The sequence below is a fragment of the Oryctolagus cuniculus genome, chromosome 1 (genome assembly GCF_964237555.1).
Source record: "Oryctolagus cuniculus chromosome 1, mOryCun1.1, whole genome shotgun sequence".
Taxonomy (NCBI): domain Eukaryota; kingdom Metazoa; phylum Chordata; class Mammalia; order Lagomorpha; family Leporidae; genus Oryctolagus; species Oryctolagus cuniculus.
The window spans coordinates 228,159,125-228,173,709 of record NC_091432.1 but is presented as its reverse complement, the minus strand read 5'-3'; the positions used below and the strand labels follow the sequence as shown (position 1 = coordinate 228,173,709).

The following is a 14,585-nucleotide window of genomic DNA, read 5'->3' as shown; positions in this document are numbered from 1 at the left end:
TGCCGGCTGGCCCAGGGTGCCTCAGTTTCCTTGTGCAGAAAACCAAAGCCAACGTCTGCAGCCCGTGACTGCTGAGCAGACTGGAGATCCCTAGAACAGTTCCTGGCCCGGAGCAGGGGCTCTGGACACACCTGACTTCCCTCCCTCCCCTCCCCCTCTCGTCCTCGGCCCCACCAGAGACTGGCACCTGGGAAAGCCGGGAGCTCCAGTTTTGGAAACCTTGAAGGGCTCTCGGTGCAGAGCAACCTGGGCCACTCGTGAAGTCTGTGCCTTTACTTTGTGGAGACCGGGAGGGCTTTTTAGTCATTTCCGAAGCAGACGGGACGGCAGAGGCTGACAAACCGCAGGGTCCGTTTTCAATCCTGGGCCTTTTCTTCTGGGAAGTCAGGCGAGAAGCTTCCCAAATGTTTGCCCATGGGCTTCCCTGCCAGGGAGTGACTCATCCCAAGGCTCCCCACAGGCCTATTTTATTTGGGGGTGGGGGATCCAGGGAGGGCCTGGCCTTGACGGGTTGGGGGAGGGCTGTGCTTCCAACAAACCCAGAAGGTGTTTTCGGTTTTTTTTTTTTTTTTTTTTTTTCAATTTTCGGGACAAAAAGAAAAGGAATGTGGGTCTTTTTTTGCTTCCTTCCAGGTTTTGTTTGCTACAAGAAGACGTCCAAAGTTCACTCGGTAAGCTGCCTGCCGCCAGGAGCTGCTCCCACGGCTCTGTGTCCCTTTCAATGAAATTCTTCTCCCATGAGCGACACGGTCTTGAAACCAACCTCCAGGTCCCCTGCACAACCACCAACTCCAGGACGACATTTTCCCCTCGGAAAGGCAAGCGGGTTCCGAAAACCCAGCGCAGTTTCTCAAGTTTGCCTGAATGCAAAGATTTTCACTGACAAAGCACCCAAAGGCCTGCCAGTCAACACCGCCAAGGCGGACCTCGGGAGATGGCATCCCAGGTGGCGGGGATCCACGTGCGAGGGTCGTGGGGGCTCACCCTCGGCGCCAGCCCGACGTCTGTGTGCTGGGCAGGGCAGGCGGCCTGCTGCACAGACAAGGGTCTCCCGACCTCTGGTCTCCGCAGGGTCAGGCCCCTCCCCCCTCGCCCCCAAGACAGGGGGAAAGGGTTCAAATACGCCCGGCTGCAGAATGCGAGGACAAAGCAGAGAACCCAGTGTTTAGGAAAACACAGGTCTTCAAGGGGCCTGTCCCGCTGGCCCCCAGAGCAGCCCAGCCCGGGGCGGGGGGGGGGGGGGTGCGGAGGGTCCGGCCACCAGGGCCTCCCCCGCGCCAGACCCCACAGGCTCTGCAGGTCCCTTCTCTGGCCTCTTCCTCAGCACCCAGCCGGTGCCCACCAAGCGCCGCTCCTCTCCAGGTCCCCTCCCCCGCTGTGGGGCCAGGAGCGGGCCGGTCACACGCACAGGCCCGGGGTGGGGGCTCAGCCTGCGGGACAAACACGTCCGCAGCCCCGCAGGCACACGGTCGCCTTCACAGGCTCACACACGTGCACCACACTCGCGAACACTCACACACGTGGGCGCACTTAACACTCCCCGCGACCCACGCACGCTCCCGGGCCCTCGTGAACAGGCGGCGAACGGACGCCCGGCCACCGGGCCACTTCCCCACAGCCCTCACCCTCAAGCCTCGGCCGGCCCCTCGCCCGGAGGTGCCCGCGGACGCGCTCCAGACGCACGCCCGCCGCCCCGCCACGCACACGCGCGGCCCCGGACGTGCGCGCGCGCGCACGCGCCCCACTCGGCGCGGCTCGGAGGGGGGGCGCGGCCCCACGGCGCGGCCCCCGCCCCCTCCCCGACCCGCGCGGGCCCGGATCCCGGCCGGGCCCGGCCCCAGAACCACTCACCGGCGCGCGGGCGGGCTCGGCTGCCGCGGGAGGACCGGCGCGCGGACCGGCCGGCGGGCGGGCGGCGGCCGGAGCGCTGGGTCCCGCACGAGTTGGCGGCGCCGCGGCCGGCCGCTCGCTCGCTCACTCGCTCACTCGTCCGCCGGTTTCCGCCGCCGCCTGCGCGGGCCCGCGCGCGCTCCCGCCCCTCCCCGCCACGGGGCCGCGCCGCCCCCTGCGCTCGTGCGCGCTGCCGCCACGCAGGCTCCGGGGGGCGCCCGGCTGCGCCCTCCCCGCCCCAGGCCCTTCCGCTGCGCCGAGTCCTGGGGACGGTAGCAGCGAGTGACCCGGTCGGCAGAGGACCCCCGCCCCATTTCAGAGTCGGGGAGACTGAGGCCCGGACGCCCCCCTGCACGTCACGGCCGGTACCCGGCCCCCTACTCTCGCGCTGCACTGCTTTTGCGAGGGTCTGCAGCCCCCATCCGCGGGCCCCTCCCCCGCGTCACAGCCCTGGTCGGACTGAAATCGGCCCGTCCACCGGCGTCGCTGCAGTAGGCTCCGAGGGTATCCCCAGGTGGCCAAGGCCCCGCGCTCTGCCCTCCACTTCCTGTGGACCGGCAAGAGCGAAGGTGCAGAAGTTTCTGGAAGTTGTAAAGGCCTCCACGGGGAGCCCGAAGCAGCCACTTCTTGCTTCTCCTGCACATTCGAAACTGGGCCCCAAGAGGGCTGGGGCCACGGGCCGCCGACGGCCACCTGCTGGCTGCCTGCGCGGGTGGGGTCCGAGGCTGGGCCTCCTTTATCCAGAGCAGTGAATGAGCCTGGCTGGGATTTGGGAGGGCGATGACAGCCGCCAAGCACCTACTGTGTGCCAGAGGCTGTTGCACCCTCAGACAACCGCCAAGCACCTACTGTGTGCCGGACACTGCTGCAACTTCCGGCTGCTGATGTTCAGCCCTGCCTTGACCAAGCGCCCATTTTACAGATGAGGGAAATGAGGCTCAGAAATGACACCTAGGAAAGCACATTCTCTTGCCCAAAGCTGCCCCAGTAGCAAGGGGTTGAGCTGGAAGTGGACAGCAGAGAGCCAGTCTCATGGCGGGGCGGGCACGCTGGCTGGCCATGGTCAGCAGCATGGCGCTGGGCCGTTGCTGGCAGGAGAGAGACAGGCAGCGGCCACCCCAAGGGAGCCAGCCTTGTCGCAGCGCTTGCTGATGAATGCAGACGTCACAAACCCGCAGGGAGGGAATGGGCCGTCCGTAGCTTCTTCAGCCTCTTAGTTAGGAACCTGTTGCCAGCCCCGCGTCTGCCCATATCCACTTGCAGTGAATGTCAGATCAACAGGAACTTTACGATGGAGAAATACACACTGCAAATAATAATAATAATAATAATAATACTCATCATCATCATAGGAGTTCTGAGACACTGTACGTGTGCAGGGTTCTAGTGGGTCAGGGACACCGGCCGTGTTCCTGCAGCAAACATGAGTGAGCTCATTCATTCATTCATTCCCATGGGAGGGGCCTGAAAACGTTCACAGGAAATGCAATTAAAAGACGGTAATCCTGGTGCAAAAAATGGTTTGTAATTGATACATAGTTTTTCCATAATATACATTTTTTCCAAATCTTCTTGAAGACTCCTTGTATGTGTGGATTTCAAAACATTTTGCACCAAAATAAACTGTTTTGTGGCTTTTTTTATTTGAAAGGCAGAGTGAAAGAGAGGGAGATCGTCCATCCGCTGGTTCACTCCCCAAATGGCTGTACCAGCCAGGCTGAAGCTGGGAGCCAGGAGCTCCGTCAAGGTCTCCCGTGTGGGTAGCAGGGACCTGTGCACCCGGGCCATCTCCTTCTGCCTCCCCGGTGCAACAGCAGACCGCTGCCTTGGACGCCTGCAGTAGCAAGCCTTGACCTGTGCACTCTGATATGGGATGCGGGCATCCTGGAATGTCGGCTTAAACCCCCTGTGCCACAGTACCCACCCCAATCAACTTCTTGAATTGTACTTTCCATGAACTTTTTCAAGCACTCCCGTATCTCGGAGCGGCGTCTCGGGGCCAGGTACCACTGCAAGCACTGGGGAGCAGCAGTGAACTAAGTACAGCCCTGGCACTGTCTGGGGCAGGAGGTAGGTGCTGGGAACAACAAAGTTGTTGTGGAAAAAACAAAGCAGGAAAGACAACAGAGGGTCCCAGGGCGCGTTTTCCCAGAGGCTGCTGGTAGAAGTCTCTGTGCTGTGAGAGCTGAGCAGAGGCCTGGGTGGGGCGGTGGGGACGGTGGCCAGCACCTTCTGCATGTCCACAGGCTCTGTGCTCTGTGAACGACCAGGTGAGCTGCGGAGCCAGCACCGGACCCTTCCGCTAAGGGAGCGTTGCCGGCACTGGGAGAGGAGGGCCGGGCCCTCCTGCCCCGCGTGTCTGCTGAACACCCGACTGTCGCAAGGTCCCTGCACAGCCTCGCAGAGCCCCTGTAGCAAACACTTCTAATGCCCTCCCTTTTGGGCTGGGGGGCAGGCTCAGGGAGGTCAGGCAGTATGTCCCAGGTCACACTGCCAAGGTCTGGCTGCAGGGCTGAGTGGCAGGAAATCAAGGAGCCCTGTCCAGGGCCCCTCCCCCTCTCCTCCTTGGACGTCAGGAGGGACAGCAACAGGACTTGAAGGGGTGTGGGGGCAGTGCCAACACCCCATTTTCCCTGCATTCCTCTTTCTCATTCTCCACTTCCTTCACTCATGTCTTGGCCCTGATGGTCCCAGTCCTTGGTGACGTGCTTGTTGGGGGAGGTAAGGGGATGGGTTCAACCTCCCCAGAGACCCGCGAATCCCCCACAGTGCCCCTACCACCCTGGCCAGGGCGGGGGTGGAGGGGAGAGATGCGATGCAGCCTGAGTCGAACTCAACTTTTGTTTTTAACTCAAAGGAGATTTTAACGACTCCCACAATGAGTCAGCGTGGAGAGGTGTTTGCAAAAATGACTCCCAGATTTAGAACCCGTGGCTGCCTGCGCGCTGCGCCTGACCCCTCTTCCCCCGGCGTGGCTTCGGCCACTCTGGCCTCAGAGCAAGGCTCTGTCTGCTCCTCCAACGCCAGGCTGGGAGTTTCAAGATTAGGCTTGAGTCGTTTCATTCTTCCCCTGCTTCAGGGGGGAGACAGACTCCTGCTCGCTGGGTGCCTTGCATGTGCCTGGCTTTGGAAGAGGATTTTATCCTCACGGGGTCGTGACTGGGGTCTTGCAGGTGCAGAGCTGGGGCCGCAGAGAAGTCAGGTGGTTTGGATACAGCCAGGATTTGCATCAGGTTTACCTAAAGCCAATACCGTTGTCCGTATTCGGGGCAGAGGGGCCAGTGTTGCGGTGCAGTGGATGAAGCCACCGCTTGCAAGATGGCATCCCCTATCCGAGCACAGGTTCTGGTCCTGGCTGCTCCACTCCCTGCTAATGCACCCGGGAAAGCAGTGGAAGATGGCCCAAGTGCTTGGGTCCCTACTTCACACCTGGGAGACCCAGGTGGAGTTCCAGGCTCCTGGCTTTTTTCTCGACCAGCCCCAGCTGCCGTGACCATTTGGGGGGGGGGTCACCTTGGTCCCCAGGGGATTCATTCTCAGCCTGGCTGTTTTCCACCACCTGAGGTCCCCCAGAACTCCAAGAGAGTTGATGCAACTGAGTTACATTTTCAGGGCAGCAAACCAGGGAAGGGGGGGTCAGGACCCCGGCTCTTCCCCCCCAGTTATGCCATCACTCCTGGTGTGACCCTCACTGGCACAATTGGGGGCGGGGTCTCCAAGGGCCCTGTCGACCTTGACCTATCAGTCCAGGATTGCCTGCAGCCCGGAAAACCTTGGTAAGAATTGGGAGGCAGGGAACACCACCCCTCCCCCACACCATCATGTAAAAGCAGCAAACCCACTTTTAGCGTTAACTTTTGAAATGTTTAAGTATTTTCTGAGTAGCTAAAATTTGCCTGCAGGAGGGTACCCTGCAACCGTGGCCCCACCACTCCATCCATCACCTGGTTCTCGCCCCTGGAGGGAACTGTGTCGCCAAGCACAGTGCTTGTGTGGTTGTGCATTTATGTATGTGTGTATCTGTGGACAATGTGTATATCCACTTTTTCTTCCTGTCTTGTTTTTACACAGATGATAGCATACGATCCATGTGATTGTATACCTTGTGTTTTCTTCGGTGCTTGGAGACCATTTCCGGCCACCCCATAAGGAGCAACTTCCTTTTTCATGACTGCATACTATTCCGAAATTGTTGCATTTCGTCTACATTCAGCAAGTACCTGCTTTCTGTCCTGTTCATCACGGGGAGGTAACAGAAGTCTTGACCATGGCCCCTGCTCCCAGGACTTACGGGGGAGAAGAGCAGAAACCATTAGTGGAGCGTAGAGGAGTGGTGTCTCCTCCGGTCTCCAGGCTTTTCTGTGAAGTTTGGCTTCCTGACTTTTTTTCCCCCAGCCCCAGGCACCTGTGGAATTGCTGAAAGCCCAGACATGGGTTTTTGGGGACTCTCTTCCTCCGAGGTGAGTTCCAGTGAGGTGCTTCCACGTTCCGGACCCGCAGTTTTCTCGCTCATGGGATGCGGGCAGTCAGCGTCTCCCGCAGGTGCGGTCACACAAGGCTGGGTTCCCGGGGAGTTACGCAAGGCACCGCAGGGCGAGAAGCTGGGGGAGCCCTAGGCGGCCGGAGGGAGTGCAGGCGGAGTCGGGGGGCCCGCCTCTCCTCCCGCGGGAACGTGCTTCCAACCAGCCGTGCCCAACGCGATGGAACGCAGCCAGGGAGGGCCTCTGGGGATTGTCATTCCAACACTCCCTTCACAGGCCGGTCCCAGCCTTTGCCGCGCCCCCTCCGCTGATGGCCGGTTCAGCTGCCAACCCTATGAGTTCCAAGCCCCGCCCCTTCCTCCTATGTTTGCATCCCTGATCAGAACGCCCTTTGAAGTAGCTTTGATGCCCATTTTACAGATAAAACAGCTGAGACTTGTAGCCTCCTCACCTAACAAAGAAGCGAGCGTTAGGTCAGTCCTGGACAGAAACCCTTGAAGTCATACTGCACCTCAGTAAGAGAGCTGGTGTTGGGGGGGGCTCTGCCCCAGGTCTGCTGGGGATGGGCACAGCAGGCTTGTCTTGGGGTGCTGGGGAAGAAAGGAACCGGATGGAGATGATCAGAGGGTGGGAGTGCGGAGGAGGAGGAGGGCAGGGGTCTGGGCACTGTTCCTCCCTGTCCCCAAACCCAAACCAGCCTCTGATCCAGCACCAGGAACAGCGAGGGCCGAACCCGTCTTGAGGAAAGAAAATCCATGTCCGCTGTGCCAATGAGCCCAAGGGAGCCTGGTTGGGGTTGTCATTTGGGGAGACTCCTGGGAAGCAGGGCGTGCGGGTAGAGGGGCTCAGGGGGAGAGGGGTGAGTCCGGGGGCTCAGGGGCCCCTGAACAAGACAGCACAGGTGGTACCATGCGGCTCAAGCGTCAGGCTTCGGGCTCTGAGCCTAGGTGCCCAGGCAGCCCCCTGGGACAGGCAGCCGTGCAACCCCACACATTCTACAGTGTTCTGATATCAGCTGGCAGGAACCCGGCCTTGGAGCTATCAGCCAGGGTGCAGAGCTGGCAGCATGGGCTTGCACAGGGCATGGCACCTGCCAGAGCTCTGTCCTCCCATCAAGAGGTAGGGGGTGAGAGCATCTCTCTCACCAGGCAACGATGCGGTCGTGCCCGACACCCCTTTAATGGAAGGTTGGCAACAGGAGAGTGTAGTGTAAGCCTTGGGAGGGAAGCCCCAAAGGCCCCGGGCGAGCTGTCCTTGTGCTCAGATCCGAGGGAGCGGGGTCTGAGCTGGGGGAACAGAGTGGGGGATCCAGCAGGGCCCGGCCAGCTTCTTCTCGCTCCTCCCAACAGCTCGTGAGGGTCTTGGGACGCGCGGTGGGCCAGGAGGGTGCATCTCCAGGCCGCAAAGCTGTGTGTGGTGGGGGTGGGAGCGGGGCTGTTACAAAGATGTTTGTGGAGTGGATAATTGGCTTTGGGGGAGAGAGTTCTGATTTCTGCAGCCCCACCTGGGGAAGAGAAATCCGGGACCTTCGGGCAAGGAAGGAGAGCAGGAGCCGAGAGGATGGTGGGTGGAGGAGAGACTTCGCTTCTGCGGCCGTCCCTTGGAGCCCAGCAGCACAAGCCCGCTGGTGGTTGCCGACAAGGTTGACTGCCCTGGAGTCACAGCCTGGCATCCGCACTCGTCACACCGTCCCCTCCAGCAGGCCTCTGGAGCGTTGCCCGCTCAGAGCTGGGGATCGGCCTCGGTTTCCCTGTCTGACCAGAATGGCTCAGGGAAGTTAAGTGACTTGTCCGAGGTCACGCCGCTGAGAGCAGCAAATGGCTATGCAGGTCCATGCGGTCTCTTCTGTAACAAATCCCATGTAACAGGCCAGCCTCTATTCCAAATCAATCCCCCCCCCCCATATTGGTACTTGTCTATTCCCTGGGGGGTGTGATGTCCTGGGGCCGCAGTTGCTTTTCAACCACCAACATCAGCCTAGCCATTCCCCGAGGTGGGATAAGCAGCCCTCACCCCGCCGCGGGAGCACTGCCCCAGCACACCCCTGGTCCTGCCTGCCCCTCCCCAGAGCCCTAAGATTCCACTTCCTCCCGTTGTAGCTTATAGAGCAGCACCCCACAGCCTGGCGCTTTGAGCTAAAGGACGTTGGAAGCCCCCAGAAGCAAGCTCTCCCTGACCGTCTCCTGCCCGCCCCCCCCCCCATTCTACCCCAAAGCCATGAAGCCGGAACCTGTCGCTCATAGCTGCCCTGCCTTTCTGTCCAGGAGTGGCCACAAGGAAACCTGCTGACCTCTGGCTGTCTGATAACAGGGCCATAAGGCCCTCACTCATGCCTCGTAGCCGGGAGGGAGACAGGTCAGGCCAAGAAGAATCTGGACAGACTGGCCTCGCTGGCCTTCCGCACCCAGCCCCCTGCCTCCGGCTCCCGCTCCGTTTGGCCCACATTTCTGTCTGCTGTCCCTGCTCCAGGGAATCTATACTGTAGTGTAGACATTTCCTTCTCTGTCTTTGCATCACACTTAAAACTGTGATGAGATAAATTTGTTATGCATTTCTCTTGGTCATCTGTCAGCAGGGGGTCACCCCTCTCTGCCCCTAGGCTTTGCTGGGGAAGCAGGAAGCAGCCAGGCTGTCCTGGGTCCCCACTGGGTGCTAGGAACTACACTGTTGCATCCTTTAATCTACACAGCAACCCGCCGGTGAAGGTGCTATGGTCCCCACTTGCAGATGGAAATACTGAGACCCCCAAAAAGGAAATGTCCACTTGGCCAGCGCCACCTGTCTGGTCAGGCCCAGGTCTGCCCGACAAGCCTCAGGCGGTCTGGCTCTGATCTGGGGGCAAGTCGTGATGATTTCTGGGTGACAGGGTCCTCATCGTAGGAGAAAGAATTGGACAGGTTCGTTTCTAACCACCGCTTTGCGTTTAATGAGCCACGATTAGAAGATTCCAAGAGCGAAGTGGGGCAGGAGTGAGGGCTTCCATGAGGGCATGAGTGTCAACTCCGGAAGGGAAGAGTTTCAGATGTCGGCAGGGCCAGGTGTTCAGGAGGGGACACTTGTGACTGGTCCCAGGGCATGTGTGCTTGGAGGCCCCACGGGGCTGAGTCTGCACCCCAGCCCCTCAGCTTCCTGGCTGTGTGACCCTGGACTGATAGCTTCACCTCTCTGGCTATTTCTGACCCCGTTAGTAGTCAGCTCTATTATTCCGGAAGCTTAACAGGGCCATGAAGGGCCCCCAGCGTGGAAACCTTTGCACCTGGTGCATGTGGCAGAGCCCCTCCATCTTTACAAAACGGTGTGACTCCTTCCCCGTCTCCAGCCCCCTCCCCCAGTTGGCTTAGCAGAAGCCAAGGCTCTTTGCTCCCTGGCCTAGGAGGCCAGAGCAGCTGAAAGGGGAAGGGGAGGGAGGCCTGCGGTTTCTGTTTTCAGCCGAGGCAGAAGCCAAGCCCCCCAGCCTGCACCCCCAGCCCAGGCCCACCTCCCTCCGGCCTGCACTGCTCCGGTTGGCTGCTCGGCTCAGGTTTCTGAACGCCTGTGTTCCCAGAGGAGGCCTGGAGCATGGAGGAATGCTTGCCCTGCCTGTGGCTGGCGGCCGAGGGGGCTGGGCCGAGCCAAAGCCTGGAGAGAGCCCCCCCACGCCAGCCAGCTGCGGCCAGCCCAGCCCCCACCGGACAGGAAGAGAAAGGAAGCGGAAAGGAAAGGAAAGGGATCCGGCAGGCTCCCGGGGGACCTCCTGCCCTGGCGGGTTGGGGAGGGGGGAAAGGGGCTTGGGCCAGCTGGGGAGATCAGCGAGGGACGTTATGGGTTTGGGGCGGGAGACCCCATGGCCCAGGGCCCCAGTGTACAGGCACTTGCGGGGTCATATGAAAGCACCAGGATTGTTGCGTAGAAACTTCTCGACGTGAGTAACCCAACTGCAAGCAGGCCTTCCTGCTCCCAGCCCAGGGCCAGTCTCAGCAGGCAGTCACATCCCAGAAAAGATCATGGAGCAACCATGAAGCCCCAGGCCTGGGCTCACAAAAGCCACCCGGCTCCAGTGCAATGCCCAAAACTGAGTCCCGGGAACACTGGGGAGGGCGACTCATCAGAAAGCCTTCCTCAGAGCGGGCTCCTCCACACAGCACCTGCTGGCACGCCTCCTCCGCCAGCCCCTCCGTCCCCTGCCCCTCTGCCTGGACTCCGGAATCTCCACCCATCACCAGGGCGGTCAGACACCCTCACTCCCTTGGGAGAGCTGGGTTTATGGTGGTTTGTTCCTCATAGTGCCCCCTTTCGCGTGCAGGCGTGTCCTGGGACAACACCAAATGACCTGGGGTCTCCCTCCTCCAGGGCCTGCCTCTCGCCTGCAGCCGCCCAGCCACTGAGCAGCCTTGGGGTCCAGGGCGCCCCTCAGAAGACTGGGAGGAAGCCAGGCCTCCCTACCATATGTCCTGTGGGTCCCCCAGAGTCTGCTCATTGATTCCCCATCCTGGAGACCAGCAAGCTGAGGCCCAAGGTCAAGGTTCAAGGTCAACTATCCTGTACTTCCCAAAGCTGGGGTTTTAAGCCAGCTCCGTCTGAGAGCAAGCCCCCATCACCTCCCATGACGCCTGGCCAGGGTGGTGGCAGGACAGGGGCCACCAGGGGTGCTTTTCATTCCCTGGGGAGAAGCCATCAACCCCCTCAGGCTGCACTGGAGGGCACTGAGGTCAGCCATATGATCTCATGCAGCCTGGGAGCGTCGGGCTCAGGCCACCGCCAAGCGCCTTCCTCTCTAGGCACGCCTGGGTTTTCTCCTGCACAGACCGGAAGCCTCAGTGCCACTGTGGGTAGGACTCAACGCCAGGGAGCCCGGTCCCTCGTGTCTCCACCTTGTATGTGTTGGTCCCACCTGGGCGTCTGTGTCAGTTTACCTCCCCAACAGACTCTCTCAACCCCTGGCCTGAACCTCTCTTCTCTCGCCAGCCCTTCTCCCGAGAGAACGAAGCTTGGACTCCTGCCTCCAACGCCAGCTCTGTGGCGAGTAGGTGTAAGGGGCCTGGGGCAGGGGCAGTGTCTTGACCCTGGAAAGTCCCCCTGCAGCCCGTGCCTCTGAGTCACCAGGGTGGAATGTCCCTGCAGAACTGTTGCCCAAAGAGTGGCTTTCAAGACCCTCTCTGTTCTCTGTCCCCTGCCTCCCCCCCTTGCACTCACCCTGGGCTCCAGCCACCCTGTTCCAAGCATGGGGGCTCAGAAAACGACTCCTGGGTGTGAAGGCTGCAGAAGCAGGGTTTCAGTCTGACCTCCCCTGCTCTGCTGTCTGTCACTCCTCATTCTCCCCCCGAGGCAAGCCATCCGAGCCAGAACGCCTCTGCCCCAAGGCTGGGCATGGGAGCCAGGACCCCTGCCCCCAAAGCCAGCCGTAATCATCGCATCAAAAACGACAGTGAGAACGGGGCTCTCACGTTCCCCAGTTTTCTGTGTGAGAAGGGCCCAGAGGAAATGTTCTGGCCCAGCTGTGATCGTAGGTCACAGGGCCCGATGGCAGACAGGGCCCTGCCCACGGGCGGGAGGAAGCAGCCGAGAGGGACCAAGCAGAGTCCGGACGTTCAGGCCTCACTGGGTGCTCCCTGGTTCTTCGGGTCTCCGTCTGAAACCTGTGAGTCACAAAACTCAGTTCACATCAAGTGGCTAGACTTGCCTGTCACCACCAGCCTGTCTTTCGTAATAGGGGTGTCAGCCATGGCCCTTGTGATGGGCGGGAAGGGATCTCACCCTTTCTCACTCTGCACAAGGACCCCACGCCTTTTCTGTTCACCTGAATTCGACATGTGCTGTTCCCTCTGCCTGCCAGAAGAACTCTTATTCATCCGTCGGGACCCAAATAGGCCATTTATGATCAGCTGATGGACATTGATGGGTTCCCACGGATCGGTTACAGCCAGCATGCTTTCTGATTGGCCGGTGACTGTGACAAGCAGGTTGGTAGCTCTTTAGATCCTTCCCCTGTGAAGTCTCCCCTGGCCTCAGCCTCCTCCCGGGTGCAGCCGGAGCTCCCACAGGGCAGGGACCATGACCGGCCCATCCTTGGAGGGCCTGGGGCAGGCCAATGCCCAGGCGAGAGCACCAGCACTGGGCACTGGTTCAGTTTGCCAGAGGGGGCTCCAGAGAGGGGGATGCTGTGAAACCTCTCCTGAGGGCCCTCCTGTGGCCATCTGCTCCCTCACCACCCGTCCCCTTCCCCCTGACCACTGTGGGTCCCATTCAGTCCCGCTTTACAAATGGGGAAACCCAGGTGCCAAGGTCACGGAGCCAGGATCTGAACCCGGGCCTGTATCTAGAGTCCCTGCTCTGCCCGTGGGTCTCTGCATCACAGGCAAGCTACGAGGGGGAGAGGGCAGTGGTCTCAGCTGAGGGGACGCCCACAGCCCCTCCAGGCCCCCCGCTCAGGACAGCACAGGGAGAGGCAGAATAACACAGGCTCACCACGTCCACTTGCCGGGGCTCAGGCCAGACCTTGGCCCTGGGTCCCCTTCCCAGACCGCCTGGTGAGCCTTGGCCCCTGGCCGCCCTGGGCATAGCCTCTGGAGGACACCAGGGAGCAGTTCTGCAAACTAGGCGGGACTTTCCAGGACAACCAGAAAGGGAAGACACAAATCTTCCTCCCATGGGGTCACGCAGTCCATGTCCTCTCTGATCCTGATGCCACCACATGCCCCACCCTTAAGGGGATGTCAGAGCATCTCAGTGGAGCCAGCCCCGAGCCTTGAGCCAGGAGATCTGGGTTCAAATGCCGGCTCCAGGGTGTAACCTTCCCTGCAAACCCCTTTGTCTGCTGACCCTTGCCAGATCTGTCGGGCCAGGACCAGGGGCCTGATGTGGGCTTGCTGTTCCTAATAAGGCCTGAATCAGAGTCTAGAATATTCCAAGCTTTCCAGAGAAATCGGTTCCCTGCCAGTCTTGGTAACCAGCAAGTTCCCCAGGTGAAATCAGCTCGCCTCCTCGCCTTAACATGGTCTGGTTTGCCCTTCCGTCTCCGTGGGTGGGGGAAGCACACGGTTCGCCGTTCTCTGCCAACCGGAGCCGCCTTCTCCCATCCCATGTGGGAGGCCCTGGGCTGCTCTTAGATGAGGTCGTCACTCAGGAGAAAGTCCCTGTGCCCCGAAAACCATAGAAACCCGAGCCTGCTGGGCCACCTCCGGGCGGGGGGGGGGGGGGCGGGTGGACTCACGCTTTTCAGAGCATGGTGCAGCTGGGAATCCACGATAAGGCGATTGCAGTAAGTGAGGGCTCTTCCGGAAGCTCATGGAAGGTGCATGTTATGAGAACACTGCCTGGGCTTCAAGTTTTAGGGCACCAAAATAAACTCAGCTTTTTTTTTTTTTTTAAGATTTGTTTATTTGCAAAGCAGAATGAGAGGAGAGAGAGAGAGAGAGAGAGAGAGAGAGAGAGAGAGGCCAGCCTTCCATCCATTGGTTCACTCCCTAAATGGTCACAATGGCCAGGGCTGGTCCTGGCCGAAGCCAAGAGCCTGGAACTCCATTTGGGTCTTGCACATGGGTGGCAGGGGCCCAAGCCCTGGGGCCACCTTCCACTGCTTTCCCAGGCACATGAGCAGGGAGCTGGACCGGAAGTGGAGCAGCCGGGTCTCAGCCGGCTTTGCAGGTGGCGGTTTAACCCGCCATGCCGCAATGCCGACTCCCCCCAGGCTCTCCGATCTTAAGGCAGAGTTGGTCATTTTGCCCCAGCTCAGAAAGACCCCTCTGTGGTTTCTCTTGGCACCCTGTGGGAAGTCCCAATCCTGACACTGCCATCCACGGTTTTCCTGAGCCACATGCCCCGCCCCCAAACTGGCACTCACCTTGCTCTCCACGCCACAGGCCCCTAGTGTGACGTAGGGGGCTGCCCCGTGCCAACCCCTGTGCCACGATGCTGCTAAGGGGACACAAGGGTGCAAGTTATCCGTGGCTGAGTGGGCCTCAGGGTGGGACTAGAAGGAGGCAGGCTAGAAGGCCAGGGTGGCAGGGGCAGGGCAATGGCTCCTTGATGAGTTAACAATGCACGGTCACCTGCCCCAGCAGCTCTGCTCCCGGATGTGCAGACAAAAGAGTTGGACACAGGCAATCAGACAAGAGCTTGTACCAGGATGTTCACGGCAGTGTTACTCACACGAGCCAAAAGGCGGGAAGAGTGAAACGGCCGGAAGAGTGAAACGGCCATCAGCGGCCATCGTTGTGGCACGCCTGGATACCCTGC

At 60.3% G+C, this 14,585-nt stretch overlaps 1 protein-coding gene across 2 annotated transcripts in view; it reads right to left on the bottom strand.

Moving 5' to 3' along the window:
* NEK6 (NIMA related kinase 6) overlaps positions 1 to 1,997 on the bottom strand; it is a 70,457-nt gene extending 68,460 nt beyond the window's left edge. Inside the window, exon 1 of one of the 2 annotated variants that reach the window (XM_070056690.1) lies at positions 1,852 to 1,997. The gene's annotated coding sequence lies outside the window, so the exon portion shown is untranslated. Of the gene's footprint in view, positions 1 to 187; positions 465 to 1,851 lie in introns of those variants that run through there. The other variant, XM_008273336.3, reaches the window with a different exon arrangement.
* Between the last annotated feature and the right edge of the window lie 12,588 nt (positions 1,998 to 14,585).